Genomic DNA, 15785 nt, shown 5'->3' on the forward strand with positions numbered 1-15785 from the left:
TTTAAATTAAAAGACCTTGTGAGTAAAAATTAGCTCTGCAAAATACTTACCACACCTCTTTTTAAATTCCTTAGGGTGTCTACTTTCCAAAAAGGGGTCATTTGGGGGGGTTGGTGTTATCCTGACATTTCAGGGCCTTCGAAACTGTGATAGGTAGTGAGGAAGTGAACTGAAGAAGTTACACACCTTCAGGTTTTCAAAGTGGTCATTGGATTTCAGGCTCCTGTATGTGGCTAGGCTCCCAAAAAGTCTCACACGTGGTATCCCCATACTCAGAAGAGGTAGCAGAATGTATTTTGAGGTGTAATTCCACATATACCCATGGCTTGTGCCAGACATAAATCATTTAAATGACAACTTTGTGTAAAAAAAAAAAGGTTTTTGTCATTTTCCAGAAACTTGTGGAAAAAAAAGAAATCTTCCATGGACTCAATATGCCTCTCAGCAGATAGCTTAGAGTATCTACTTTCCAAAAAGGGGTCATTTGGGGGTGTTTGTACTGTCCTGGTATTTTAACACCTCAAGAAATGTGATGGGCAGTCAGAAAGTAAAAGCTGTGTAAATTCCATTATCTATACCATAGTTTGTAGACGCTATAACTTCACACAAAGCAATCAATATACACTTATTGGTATTTTTTTGTAACCAAAAACATGTAGCAGAATACATTTTGGCCTAAATTTATGACAAAAGTTTAGTTTTTTTGGATATTTTTTATGACATCTATAATGACATCTATTTTTTTAAAAAAAGAAATATTTTTTCAAAAAAATTTTTTTGTTTATAGCACCAACAATAAAAAGTGCACAGGTGATCAAATACCACCAAAAGAAAGCTCTATTTGTGTTAAAAAAATGACATAAATTTCATTTATGTACCATATTGCATGACCGCGCAATCGTCCGTTAAACTAGCGCAGCGCTGTATAGCAAAAAAAATGGCGTAAATTGCAGTATCTATACCATAGTTTGTAGACGCTATAACGTTCACACAAAGCAATCAATATACACTTATTGGGATTTTTTGGACCAAAAACATGGAGCAGAATACATTTTGACCTAAATTTATAACTATCTTTGAGTTTATTATTTATAGTCGAAAGTAAAAAATATCATTTTTCTTCCAAAGTTTTGGTCTTTTTTTGTTTATAGCGCGAAAAATAAAAAGCGCACAGGTGATCAAATACCACCGAAAGAAAGCTGTATTTGTGTGAAAAAAAGTACGTAAGTTTCGTTTGGGTACAGCACTGCATGACCGCACAATTATCAGCTGAAGTAGTGCAGCGCCGAATAGCAGAAAGAGGCGTGGTCAGGAAGGGGGGTAAATCCTCAGGAGGTCAAGTGGTTAATGCTAAAAAAGGGGGTAATAAAAAGTCCCCATTTTGGTGGTTCCAGCTCCAGATAAAAAGGTCTCAACTCACATAATGCAGAAACAATGAAAAGAAAGCAGAAAAGCGCGCGATACTAAGTGTATAAGTGAAGTAAAGAGTTAATAATAAAATGCACTCCCTGTGTAAGGGAAGATAAGGCGTGTCACCATGTTCCCAGAAGATTCTGCTGGGACTATGAAAGGCTTTCCGAATAGATCAAATGACAGAAACTGAATGGTAAAAAAGTCTGGCAATGGCGTCTCAGATCCACAGGTAAGCACAGAGAGAGGAAGGAGCTGGGCTCTTAACCAATCAATCCAGGTTGTCGACGGAGCTTCGGTGTGAACGGCCAGAAAGGGGGCCTATAACCTACTACCCCGGAGTCCGAAGTGACAGAGGTGTGCCTCGAACCTACGCTTCGCAGACTGGCGTGCTAACCACTACACTACAGCCATTGCTAAGGAAACAGCACTATCAACTTGACCTTTTTGGCACATGACGAAAGGAAATAATTTAGACCCAAAATATGAAAGCCCAACTTTTGCCAAAATGCTTTAAATAATTTTGGATAGAAGAAGAAAGGATCATGAGACTCCTTCAGGTTGGTGCTGTTAGTGGGGATGGGGAATCTCTCCAATGTGACACTGACGAAAAAAAGGCTTTTTTTTAGTATAGTTGGGGAAAGTTAGAACAGCTAACCTTTTTTTTACACAAAATTGCCACTGAAATGATTTATTGCTCACACATGCCATGGGTATATGTGGAATTACTCCCCAAAAAAATTCAGTTAGTTCTTCTGAGTATGGGGGTACCACATGTGAGAGGCGTTTTGGCAGTCTAGCCAAGTACAGGACCCCAAAATCCAATATTCACCTTCAGGCTTTTAAAGTTCTTTATTTCCTCGTTACACTTCCTGACTACCTATCACAGTATCGGAGGCCCTGAAATGCCAGGATAGCACCAACCTCCCCCCCCCCCAAATGACAACTTTTTGGAAAGTAGACACCCCAAGGAATTTGATAGGAAGCATGGTGAGTATTTTGCAGATCTCGTTTGTTGCCACAAGTTTTCGAAAATTGAAGAAAAAGAAAACAAAATCATATTTTTTATTTTCCTTTTTTATATTTCAAGACCTTGTGAGTAAAAATGAGCTCTGCAAAATAATCACCACACCTTTTTTTAAATTCCTTGGGGTGTCTACTTTCCAAAAAGGGGTCATGGGGGAGGGTTGGTGTTATCCTGACAATTCAGGGCCTTCGAAACTGTGATAGGTAGTGAGGAAGTGAACTGAAGAAGTTACACACCTTCAGGTTTTCAAAGTGGTCATTGGATTTCAGGCTCCTGTATGTGGCTAGGCTCCCAAAAGTCTCACACGTGGTACCCCCATACTCGGAAGAGGTAGCAGAATGTATTTTGGGGTGTAATTCCACATATACCCATGGCTTGTGCGAGAAATATATCATTTAAATGACAAGTTTGTGTGAAAACAAAAAGTTTTTGTCATTTTCCAGAAACTTGTGGAAAAAAAATAAATCTTCCATGGACTCAATATGCCTCTCAGCAGATAGCTTAGGGTGTCTACTAGAGATGAGCGAATCGAAGTAGGCGAAGTGGAATTCGAGTCGAATATTGGAAAAATAGCCTACTTCGGACGCGCAAATCGAAATTTTTCCTAAAATGGCGGCGGACATGTGCGGCGACGGAGCGGGGATGTCTGGGAAGGCGCGCAGACAAGGCGCGCTGACCCATAATGCATTCCTTAATGACATGTGATCGCATTAGCCAATCAGCAGCCAGCCAGCCAGCACTGTGTAATGGTTGAGCTATAAATAGCGGCCATTTTAGAATTCGTCATTTGCCTCCAGTCATTCAACAGCGGCAGACCGCTCTGTATTAGGGACAGAGTTAGGGCCACAGAAACGTTACTTGGGGACAGAGAAACGTTACTTAGGGACAGAGAACCATTACTCAGGGACACAGAATTGTTAATGAGGGCCACAGAATCGTTACTTAGGGACAAAGAAACGCTAGTTAGGGCCACAGAATTGTTACTCAGGGACAGACAGAATTGTTACTGAGTGCCAGAGAATTGTTACTTAGGGCCACAGAAACTTTAGTTAGGGCCACAGAATTGTTACTCAGGGACAGACACAGAATTGTTACTGAGGGCCACAGAACTGTTACTTAGGGCCACAGAAACGTTATTAGGGCCACAGAATTGTTACTCAGGGACAGACAGAATTGTTACTGAGTGCCAGAGAATTGTTACTTAGGGCCACAGAAACGTTAGGGCCACAGAATTGTTACTCAGGGACAGACACAGAATTGTTACTGAGGGCCACAGAACTGTTACTTAGGGCCACAGAAACGTTATTAGGGCCACAGAATTGTTACTCAGGGACAGACAGAATTGTTACTGAGTGCCAGAGAACTGTTACTTAGGGCCACAGAAACGTTAGTTAGGGCCACAGAATTGTTACTCAGGGACAGACACAGAATTGTTACTGAGGGCCACAGAACTGTTACTTAGGGCCACAGAAACGTTATTAGGGCCACAGAATTGTTACTCAGGGACAGACAGAATTGTTACTGAGTGCCAGAGAACTGTTACTTAGGGCCACAGAAACGTTAGTTAGGGCCACAGAATTGTTACTCAGGGACAGACACAGAATTGTTACTGAGGGCCACAGAACTGTTACTTAGGGCCACAGAAACGTTATTAGGGCCACAGAATTGTTACTCAGGGACAGACAGAATTGTTACTGAGTGCCAGAGAATTGTTACTTAGGGCCACAGAAACGTTAGTTAGGGCCACAGAATTGTTACTCAGGGACAGACACAGAATTGTTACTGAGGGCCACAGAACTGTTACTTAGGGCCACAGAAACGTTATTAGGGCCACAGAATTGTTACTCAGGGACAGACAGAATTGTTACTGAGTGCCAGAGAACTGTTACTTAGGGCCACAGAAACGTTAGTTAGGGCCACAGAATTGTTACTCAGGGACAGACACAGAATTGTTACTGAGGGCCACAGAACTGTTACTTAGGGCCACAGAAACGTTATTAGGGCCACAGAATTGTTACTCAGGGACAGACAGAATTGTTATTGAGTGCCAGAGAACTGTTACTTAGGGCCACAGAAACGTTAGTTAGGGCCACAGAATTGTTACTCAGGGACAGACACAGAATTGTTACTGAGGGCCACAGAACTGTTACTTAGGGCCACAGAAACGTTAGTTAGGGCCACAGAATTGTTACTCAGGGACAGACACAGAATTCTTACTGAGGGCCACAGAACTGTTACTTAGGGCCACAGAAACGTTAGTTAGGGCCACAGAATTGTTACTCAGGGACAGACACAGAATTGTTACTGAGGGCCACAGAACTGTTACTTAGGGCCACAGAAACGTTAGTTAGGGCCACAAAATTGTTACTCAGGGACAGACACAGAATTGTTACTGAGGGCCACAGAATTGTTACTTAGGGCCACAGAAACGTTACTCAGGGACACAGAATTGTTACTTAGGGCCACAGAACTGTTACTTAGGGCCACTGAAACGTTAGTTAGGGCCACAGAATTGTTTCTCAGGGACAGACACAGAATTGTTACTGAGGGCCACAGAATTGTTACTTAGGGCCACAGAACCGTTACTTAGGGCCACAGAATTGTTACTCAGGGACAGACACAGAATTGTTACTCAGGGACACAGAATTGTTACTGAGGGCCACAGAACCGTTACTTAGGGCCACAGAAACGTTACTCAGGGACACAGAATTGTTACTGAGGGCCACATAACCGTTACTTAGGGCCACAGAATTGTTACTCAGGGACAGACACAGAATTGTTACTGAGGGCCACAGAACCGTTACTTAGGGCCACAGAATTGTTACTCAGGGACACAGAATTGTTACTGAGGGCCACAGAACTGTTACTTAGGGCCACAGAATTGTTACTCGGACAGACACAGAATTGTTACTCAGGGACACAGAATTGTTACTGAGGGCCACAGAACCGTTACTTAGGGCCACATAAACGTTAATCAGGGACACAGAATTGTTACTAAGGGCCACAGAACCGTTACTTAGGGCCACAGAATTGTTACTCAGGGACAGACACAGAATTGTTTCTTGAGGGACACAGAATTGTTACTGAGGGCCACAGAACCGTTACTTAGGGTCACAGAAACGTTAATCAGGGACACAGAATTGTTACTGAGGGCCACAGAACCGTTACTTAGGGCCACAAAATTGTTACTCAGGGACAGACACAGAATTGTTACTCAGGGACACAGAATTGTTACTGAGGGCCACAGAACCGTTACTTAGGGCCACAGAAACGTTACTCAGGGACACAGAATTGTTACTGAGGGCCACAGAACCGTTACTTAGGGCCACAGAATTGTTACTCAGGGACACAGAATTGTTACGGAGGGCCACAGAACTGTTACTTAGGGCCACAGAATTGTTACTCAGACAGACACAGAATTGTTACTCAGGGACACAGAATTGTTACTGAGGGCCACAGAACCGTTACTTAGGGCCACAGAAACGTTAATCAGGGACACAGAATTGTTACTGAGGGCCACAGAACCGTTACTTAGGGCCACAGAATTGTTACTCAGGGACAGACACAGAATTGTTACTCAGGGACACAGAATTGTTACTGAGGGCCACAGAACCGTTACTTAGGGCCACAGAAACGTTACTCAGGGACACAGAATTGTTACTGAGGGCCACAGAACCGTTACTTAGGGCCATAGAATTGTTACTCAGGGACACAGAATTGTTACTGAGGGCCACAGAACCGTTACTTAGGGCCACAGAATTGTTACTCGGACAGACACAGAATTGTTACTCAGGGACTCAGAATTGTTACTGAGGGCCACAGAACCGTTACTTAGGGCCACAGAAACGTTACTCAGGGACACAGAATTGTTACTGAGGGCCACAGAACCGTTACTTAGGGCCACAGAATTGTTACTCAGGGACAAAGAATTGTTACTGAGGGCCACAGAACCGTTACTTAGGGCCACAGAAACGTTAATCAGGGACACAGAATTGTTACTGAGGGCAACAGAACCGTTACTTAGGGCCACAGAATTGTTACTCAGGGACAGACACAGAATTGTTACTCAGGCACACAGAATTGTTACTGAGGGCCACAGAACCGTTACTTAGGGTCACAGAAACGTTACTCAGGGACACAGAATTGTTACTGAGGGCCACAGAACCGTTACTTAGGGCCACAGATTTGTTACTCAGGGACACAGAATTGTTACTGAGGGACACAGAACTGTTACTTAGGGCCACAGAATTGTTACTCGGACAGACACAGAATTGTTACTCAGGGACACAGAATTGTTACTGAGGGCCACAGAACCGCTACTTAGGGCCACAGAAACGTTAATCAGGGACACAGAATTGTTACTGAGGGCCACAGAACCGTTACTTAGGGCCACAGAATTGTTACTCAGGGACAGACACAGAATTGTTACTCAGGGACACAGAATTGTTACTGAGGTCCACAGAACCGTTACTTAGGGCCACAGAAACGTTACTCAGGGACACATAATTGTTACTGAGGGCCACAGAACCGTTACTTAGGGCCACAGAATTGTTACTCAGGGACACAGAATTGTTACTGAGGGCCACAGAACTGTTACTTAGGGCCACAGAATTGTTACTCGGACAGACACAGAATTTTTACTCAGGGACACAGAATTGTTACTGAGGGCCACAGAACCGTTACTTAGGGCCACAGAAACGTTAATCAGGGACACAGAATTGTTACTGAGGGCCACAGAACCATTACTTAGGGCCACAGAATTGTTACTCAGGGACACAGAATTGTTACTGAGGGCCACAGAACTGTTACTGAGGGCCACACAATTGTTACTTGGACAGACACAGAATTGTTACTCAGGGACACAGAATTGTTACTGAGGGCCACAGAACCGTTACTTACGGCCACATAAACGTTAATCAGGGACACAGAATTGTTACTGAGGGCCACAGAACTGTTACTTAGGGCCACAGAATTGTTACTCAGGGACAGACACAGAATTGTTACTGAGGGACACAGAATTGTTACTGAGGGCCACAGAACCGTTACTTAGGGCCACAGAAACGTTAATCAGGGACACAGAATTGTTACTGAGGGCCACAGAACCGTTACTTAGGGCCACAGAATTGTTACTCAGACAGACACAGAATTGTTACTCAGGGACACAGAATTGTTACTGAGGGCCACAGAACTGTTACTTAGGGCCACAGAATTGTTACTCGGACAGACACAGAATTGTTACTCAGGGACACAGAATTGTTACTGAGGGCCACAGAACCGTTACTTAGGGCCACAGAATTGTTACTCAGGGACACAGAATTGTTACTGAGGGCCACAGAACCGTTACTTAGGGCCACATAAACGTTAATCAGGGACACAGAATTGTTACTGAGGGCCACAGAACCGTTACTTAGGGCCACAGAATTGTTACTCAGGGACAGGCACAGAATTGTTTCTTGAGGGACACAGAATTGTTACTGAGGGCCACAGAACCATTACTTAGGGCCACAGAAACGTTAATCAGGGACACAGAATTGTTACTGAGGGCCACAGAACCGTTACTTAGGGCCACGTAAACGTTAATAAGGGACAGACACAGAATTGTTACTGAGGGACACAGAATTGTTACTGAGGGCCACAGAACCGTTACTTAGGGCCACAGAATTGTTACTCAGGGACACAGAATTGTTACTGAGGGCCACAGAACCGTTACTTAGGGCCACAGAATTGTTACTCAGGGACAGACACAGAATTGTTACTCAGGGACACAGAATTGTTACTCAGGGACACAGAATCGTTGAATTAAAGAGTATGTCAGACAACATGCAGAGGAGTGGCAGAGGAGGCAATGTTTTAGGAGCGAGCAGACGTGGCAGCAGAGGAAGGGGTCGAGGCAGCACTATTCGCAGCCAGAGGCCAGTGCTCCCGGTGTCATCCAGCGGTCGTGTCTCCACCGACAACCCTGCCGTCATCGATTGGTTGGCTCGGTCGTCTTCCTCTTCCCAGGTCACCTCTGACACCTACAGCCAACGGTCGGTGGGTACGTCAGACACAACCGTTAGTTGGCATGGCCCGGGAGCAAGCCCACTGAAATCACGTGTCCTCTACCTGCCCCTGTCCTTTGCTGTTCCCTCACCAAGCGAAGTATCGCATGCTGTGGGCTCAGCCCCACTGTACAGTGAGGAAGAGCTAACAGAGGGCAGTCAGGAACGGGGGGAGACATCCGCCTTTCAGCAGCCAGGCGAAGAAGTACTGGCGAGGAGAGTGGCTCGGTAGCCGGTCTAGAGACAGGTCTGTCTCCTGACCCAGACGCAGCCGAGGGGGCTAGTAGTGAGGCGGAGACCCTACTTGATGATGAGGAGGTTGATCGCACTTGGCAGCCTCGTCGTCATCAGGTAATTTCTTCCGCATCATCAGGAGAAGAGGGTGCCAGCTTGGCAGCGAGCGAAACAGTCGGTGGGTTGCCCAGGAGGCAGCAGGGTCGCAGCAGTGTCAGTGGAGCCAAACGGCCACGGAGTAGAGCACCAGCTCCACTGCAGCCTACCACCACGGCCAGTAGTGGTGCCGGTGCGCACGGAGGAAGTAGCAGTCAGCCAGTGAGGAGTAGCGGGGGCAAAGTTTCCTACTCGGTGGTGTGGCAATTTTTCGTCAAGCCGCCCGAGGAAGTAAACGTAGCCGTATGTCGACTATGTGGCCAGAAAGTAAAGCGTGGCCAGGGGGCCCATGTTGGGACTACAGCGTTGCGTCAGCATATGCAGCGTCGCCATTCGGTGGCCTGGGAAAACCGTGATAAAGATACGGCGGTTCTGCCTGCCCCAGCCCCCGCTCCATCACCCGCTCCGTTACTTGCTCCGTCACCCGACGTCAATCGCCCTCTATCAGCCAGTCAAGGCTCCAACACCTCTGCTGAGGGGAGTTGTCGCTCGTTGGCATCTTCCGCTCGTTCAGATGCTCCTTCTCCTGCTACTCCTCTTCTCGGATTCCGTCAGCAGTCTTTCTTGGAATCCGTTTCCAAGAGACAACAGTTTGCGAGCACGCACCCGACGGTGCAAAAGCTGAATGTCCTCCTGTCCAAGTTGCTGGTGCTGCAGTCCCTCCCTTTCCAACTGGTGGACTCAGCACCTTTCCGAGAAATGATGGCTTGTGCCGCGCCGCGGTGGAGAGTGCCAAGCCGTCATTTCTTCGCCAAAAAGGCAGTGCCAGCCCTGCATTCACATGTAGAAGAGATGGTGGGCCAGTCTTTGAGCATGTCGGTCTCTGCCAAAGTGCACGGCAGCGCCGACGTGTGGAGCTGTAACTACGGTCAGGGACAGTACATGTCATTTACGGCCCACTGGGTGAACGTGGTGCCGGCACAGCCGCACCAGCAACTTGGACAGGTCACGACGCTTTTGCCTCCACGTTTGCACGTCCTTGGTCCAGCAAACATGTCCGCCTCTACCACCTCTTCTTCCGCCATGTCCTCAGCCGCCACCCCCGTGCCAAGTCCCATTACCCGACCGGCATATCACATGTGCAGGGCGCAACGGTGTCACGCTGTGCTGCACCTGGTATGCCTTGGCGAACGTAGTCACACAGGGGAGGAACTTCTGAGTGTAATGAACAGAGAAATCGACAGATGGCTGTCTCCGCGCAAACTGAAAATCGGAACCATGTTGACCGACAACGGAAAGAACATGGTGTCTGCTCTGCGTCAAGGAAGGTTGTGCCATGCGCCATGCATGGCTCACGTGTTCAATCTGGTTGTCAAGCGGTTCCTAAAATCCACCATCCCACTGCAAGACATCCTTAAAATGTCACGTAAACTTTGCATGCATTTCAGCCATTCCTACACCGCAAAGCACACCCTCATTGAGCTGCAGCGGCAGAACGGAATTCCACATCATCACCTGATCTGCGACGTTGCAACAAGGTGGAATTCAACCCTACACATGTTAGACCGCCTTTACGAGCAGCGAAAGGCCATCACCGATTTCCTGATGTTACAAGCGGATAAAGGTACTCCCCTGTGTAACTTCGATGTCAGCCATTGGCAGCTCATGCGTGACACCTGCCGCTTGCTCAGGCCCTTTGAGGAGGCCACGCTATTCGTGAGTCGGCAGGACTATGGGATGAACGACGTCATTCCTCTGTTGCATGTCCTGGAACAAATGCTGTTAACAATGGCTGGTCAGGGTGCGGTAGACGTGGCGCACAGATCTCAACGCCACATGACCCCTGTGGGGGCAGGACAGGAAGAAGAGGAGGAGGTAGAGGAGGACATTTGTGCTCAGGAATTATTGAGTGAAATGGGTGGTTTTTCCACTCAGCGGACAGGAGTGGAGGAGCAGGAGCATCTGGTAGAGGAGGAGGAGGAGGAGACAGAGGACCCAGACGCACCGTGGCAGTATGCTGTGGAGATGGAGGCAGGGAGTCCCTCGCATTCCTTGGCGCAAATGGCCCATAGCATGCTCGGTTGCTTGCGTAGCGACAGCCGAATAATAACCATCAGACAGAGGGATGACTTTTGGCTGTCCACCTTGTTGGACCCTCGCTACCGTTCCAAAATGGTGGCCTTTTTCACACCTGCTGAGAGGGAGGCCAAAATTACGTACTATAAAAACCACCTATGTAGTCAGTTGGTCTCTGCCTTTCTGCGCCAACGTCCATCCTCAGACACTGTGGGCCCTGTGCGCTCGCGTTCCGCTGCCATGGCAGCAGGGGAGGGGTGGGGTGGTAGGAGCAGTGGCAGCTCCACCAGCAGCGGCTGCCTCAGTCTGCAGTCGATGATGAGTAGCTTTCTTCACCAGCGCAGTGAGGAAACTACGAACCAGCCGCAGCAGCAGCAGCAGCATCAGGTGGACCTGGAGCAGGAGCTCAAACAACAGGCTTGGGCCTACTTGGACAGCACCCTGCCAACCGAGGTAGACAATCCCCTTGACTACTGGGCAACGAAACTTGACCTTTGGCCCCAACTAGCTGAATTTGCCCTTGAAAGGCTGTCATGCCCGGCCAGTAGCGTGGCATCGGAGCGCGTGTTTAGTGCGGCAGGAGGTATTGTAACTTCGCGGAGGACACGACTGTCCACCCAAAGTGTGGAGAGACTCACGTTTGTGAAAATGAATCAGGCGTGGATTAGTCTGGATTTCAAACCACCAGTTCCTGACACAACTGACTAAATCCGCCATGAATCATGCCACAAACATGTGCCACTTTCAGGTCTCCTCACACACTGCTGGTGTGTTCCATTTTTTGTCATAGGGTGCTGGCAGATTACGGGCCTCCCATAGCTGCTGCCAGGCCCCTAATCTGCCATGGGCCCCTATACCGCCTCCTCATGCTGCTGCCAGGTCCACAGTCTCTCATGCCATGTGCCACTTTCAGGTCTCCTCACACTGCTGGTGTGTTCAATTTTTTGACATAGGGTGCTGGCAGATTACGGGCCTCACATAGCTGCTGCCAGGCCCCTAATCTGCCATGGGCCCCTATACCGCCTCCTCATGCTGCTGCCAGGTCCAGAGTCTCTCATGCCATGTGCCACTTTCAGGTCTCCTCACACTGCTGGTGTGTTCAATTTTTTTGACATAGGGTGCTGGCAGATTACGGGCCTCCCATAGCTGCTGCCAGGCCCCTAATCTGCCATGGGCCCCTATACCGCCTCCTCATGCTGCTGCCAGGTCCACAGTCTCTCATGCCATGTGCCACTTTCAGGTCTCCTCACACTGCTGGTGTGTTCAATTTTTTGACATAGGGTGTTGGCAGATTACGGGCCTCCCATAGCTGCTGCCAGGCCCCTAATCTGCCATGGGCCCCTATACCGCCTCCTCATGCTGCTGCCAGGTCCACAGTCTCTCATGCCATGTGCCACTTTCAGGTCTCCTCACACACTGCTGGTGTGTTGAATTTTTTGTCATAGGGTGCTGGCAGATTACGGGCCTCCCATAGCTGCTGCCAGGCCCCTAATCTGCCATGGGCCCCCGTACCGACTCCTCATGCTGTGACGTTGCAACAAGGTGGAATTCAACCCTACATATGTTAGACCGCCTTTACGAACAGCGAAAGGCCATCACAGATTTCCTGATGTTAAAAGCGGATAAAGGTACTCCCCTGTGTAACTTAGATGTCAGCCATTGGCAGCTCATGCGTGACACCTGCGCTTGCTCAGGCCCTTTGAGGAGGCCACGCTATTCGTGAGTCGGCAGGACTATGGGATGAACGACGTCATTCCTCTGTTGCACGTCCTGGAACAAATGCTGTTAACAATGGCTGGTCAGAGTGCGGTAGACGTGGCGCACAGATCTCAGCGCCACATGACCCCTGTGGGGGCAGGACAGGAAGAAGAGGAGGAGGTAGAGGAGGACATTGGTGCTCAGGAATTATTGAGTGAAATGGGTGGTTTTTCCACTCAGCGGACAAGAGTGGAGGAGCAGGAGCATCTGGTAGAGGAGGAGGAGGAGGAGACAGAGGACCCAGACGCACCGTGGCAGTATGCTGTGGAGATGGAGGCAGGGAGTCCCTCGCATTCCTTGGCACAAATGGCCCATAGCATGCTCGGTTGCTTGCGTAGCGACAGCCGAATAATAACCATCAGACAGAGGGATGACTTTTGGCTGTCCACCTTGTTGGACCCTCGCTACCGTTCTAAAATAGTGGCCTTTTTCACACTTTTTTTTTCCATTTTGTCATAGGTTGCTGGCAGATTACAGGCCTCCCATAGGTGCTGCCAGGCCCCAAATCGGCCATGGGCCCCCGTACCGCCTGGTCACGCTGCTGCTGGTCCCACAGTGTGACCTGGGTCCCTGTACCACCTCCCATTGCTCCCACTCTGCCATGTGCCACTTTGAGGTCTCCTCACACTCCTGCGGTTTTCCATTTTGTCATAGGTTGCTGGCAGGTTACAGGCCTCCCATAGGTGCCGTCAGGCCCCAAATCGGCCATGGGCCCCCGTACCGCCTGGTCACGCTGCTGCTGGTCCCACAGTGTGACCTGGGTCCCTGTACCGCCTCCCATTGCTCCCACTCTGCCATGTGCCACTTTGAGGTCTCCTCACACTCCTGCGGTTTTCCATTTTGTCATAGGTTGCTGGCAGGTTACAGGCCTCCCATAGGTGCCGCCAGGCCCCAAATCGGCCATGGGCCCCCGTACCGCCTGGTCACGCTGCTGCTGAGCCCACAGTGTGACCTGGGTCCCTGTACCGCCTCCCATTGCTCCCACTCTACCATGTGCCACTTTGAGGTCTCCTCACACTCCTGCGGTTTTCCATTTTGTCATAGGTTGCTGGCAGATTACAGGCCTCCCATAGGTGCCGCCAGGCCCCAAATCGGCCATGGGCCCCCGTACCGCCTGGTCACGCTGCTGCTGAGCCCACAGTGTGACCTGGGTCCCTGTACCGCCTCCCATTGCTCCCACTCTACCATGTGCCACTTTGAGGTCTCCTCACACTCCTGCGGTTTTCCATTTTGTCATAGGTTGCTGGCAGATTAAAGGCCTCCCATAGGTGCCGCCAGGCCCCAAATCGGCCATGGGCCCCCGTACCGCCTGGTCACGCTGCTGCTGAGCCCACAGTGTGACCTGGGTCCCTGTACCGCCTCCCATTGCTCCCACTCTACCATGTGCCACTTTGAGGTCTCCTCACACTCCTGCGGTTTTCCATTTTGTCATAGGTTGCTGGCAGATTAAAGGCCTCCCATAGGTGCCGCCAGGCCCCAAATCGGCCATGGGCCCCCGTACCGCCTGGTCACGCTGCTGCTGAGCCCACAGTGTGACCTGGGTCCCTGTACCGCCTCCCATTGCTCCCACTCTACCATGTGCCACTTTGAGGTCTCCTCACACTCCTGCGGTTTTCCATTTTGTCATAGGTTGCTGGCAGATTAAATGCCTCCCATAGGTGCCGCCAGGCCCCAAATCGGCCATGGGCCCCCGTACCGCCTGGTCACGCTGCTGCTGAGCCCACAGTGTGACCTGGGTCCCTGTACCGCCTCCCATTGCTCCCACTCTACCATGTGCCACTTTGAGGTCTCCTCACACTCCTGCGGTTTTCCATTTTGTCATAGGTTGCTGGCAGATTACAGGCCTCCCATAGGTGCCGCCAGGCCCCAAATCGGCCATGGGCCCCCATACCGCCTGGTCACGCTGCTGCTGGTCCCACAGTGTGACCTGGGTCCCTGTACCGCCTCCCATTGCTCCCACTCTGCCATGTGCCACTTTGAGGTCTCCTCACACTCCTGCGGTTTTCCATTTTGTCATAGGTTGCTGGCAGGTTACAGGCCTCCCATAGGTGCCGCCAGGCCCCAAATCGGCCATGGGCCCCCGTACCGCCTGGTCACGCTGCTGCTGGGCCCACAGTGTGACCTGGGTCCCTGTACCACCTCCCATTGCTCCCACTCTACCATGTGCCACTTTGAGGTCTCCTCACACTCCTGCAGTTTTCCATTTTGTCATAGGTTGCTGGCAGATTAAAGGCCTCCCATAGGTGCCGCCAGGCCCCAAATCGGCCATGGGCCCCCGTACCGCCTGGTCACGCTGCTGCTGGTCCCACAGTGTGACCTGGGTCCCTGTACCGCCTCCCATTGCTCCCACTCTGCTATGTGCCACTTTGAGGTCTCCTCACACTCCTGCAGTTTTCCATTTTGTCATAGTTTGCTGGCAGGTTACAGGCCTCCCATAGGTGCCGCCAGGCCCCACATCGGCCATGGGCCCCCGTACCGCCTGGTCACGCTGCTGCTGGGCCCACAGTGTGACCTGGGTCCCTGTACCGCCTCCCATTGCTCCCACTCTGCCATGTGCCACTTTGAGGTCTCCTCACACTCCTGCGGTTTTCCATTTTGTCATAGGTTGCTGGCAGATTACAGGCCTCCCATAGGTGCTGCCAGGCCCCAAATCTGCCATGGGCCCCCGTACCGCCTGGTCACGCTGCTGCTGGGCCCACAGTGTGACCTGGGTCCCTGTACCGCCTCCCATTGCTCCCACTCTGCATGTGCCACTTTCAGGTCTCCTCACACTCCTGCTGGTTTCCATTTTGTCATAGGGTGCTGTATGGCCTCCCATTGCTGCTGCCTCCACCGCCACACTGTGGCTCCAAACACTGGTTTTGGCCCCGTGACTGGCCAAATGAGTGAAGTGTGCGGTGATTCTAAGATCGACGGCACTCATCTGCATGTCATACTGACTGACAGTATTATTTCTCTTCCCCAGCAGACTCCAAGGGCATTTAAATTAAAGGTACAGTGTTCTGCACTAATATTAAGTCTCTCTGAAGCCTAGAAACACCCTTTTTTAAGTTAAATTCACAGCGAATATATTCGACTCGAATCTAATATTTTCCACGAATTCGCCGAATCAGTCGAATCGAATTTTTGAATACTTCGCTCAT

The sequence above is a fragment of the Staurois parvus genome, unplaced genomic scaffold, assembly GCF_062004578.1.
Source record: "Staurois parvus isolate SC_StPar_1 unplaced genomic scaffold, SC_StPar_1.0 ptg000766l, whole genome shotgun sequence".
Lineage (NCBI taxonomy): Eukaryota > Metazoa > Chordata > Amphibia > Anura > Ranidae > Staurois > Staurois parvus.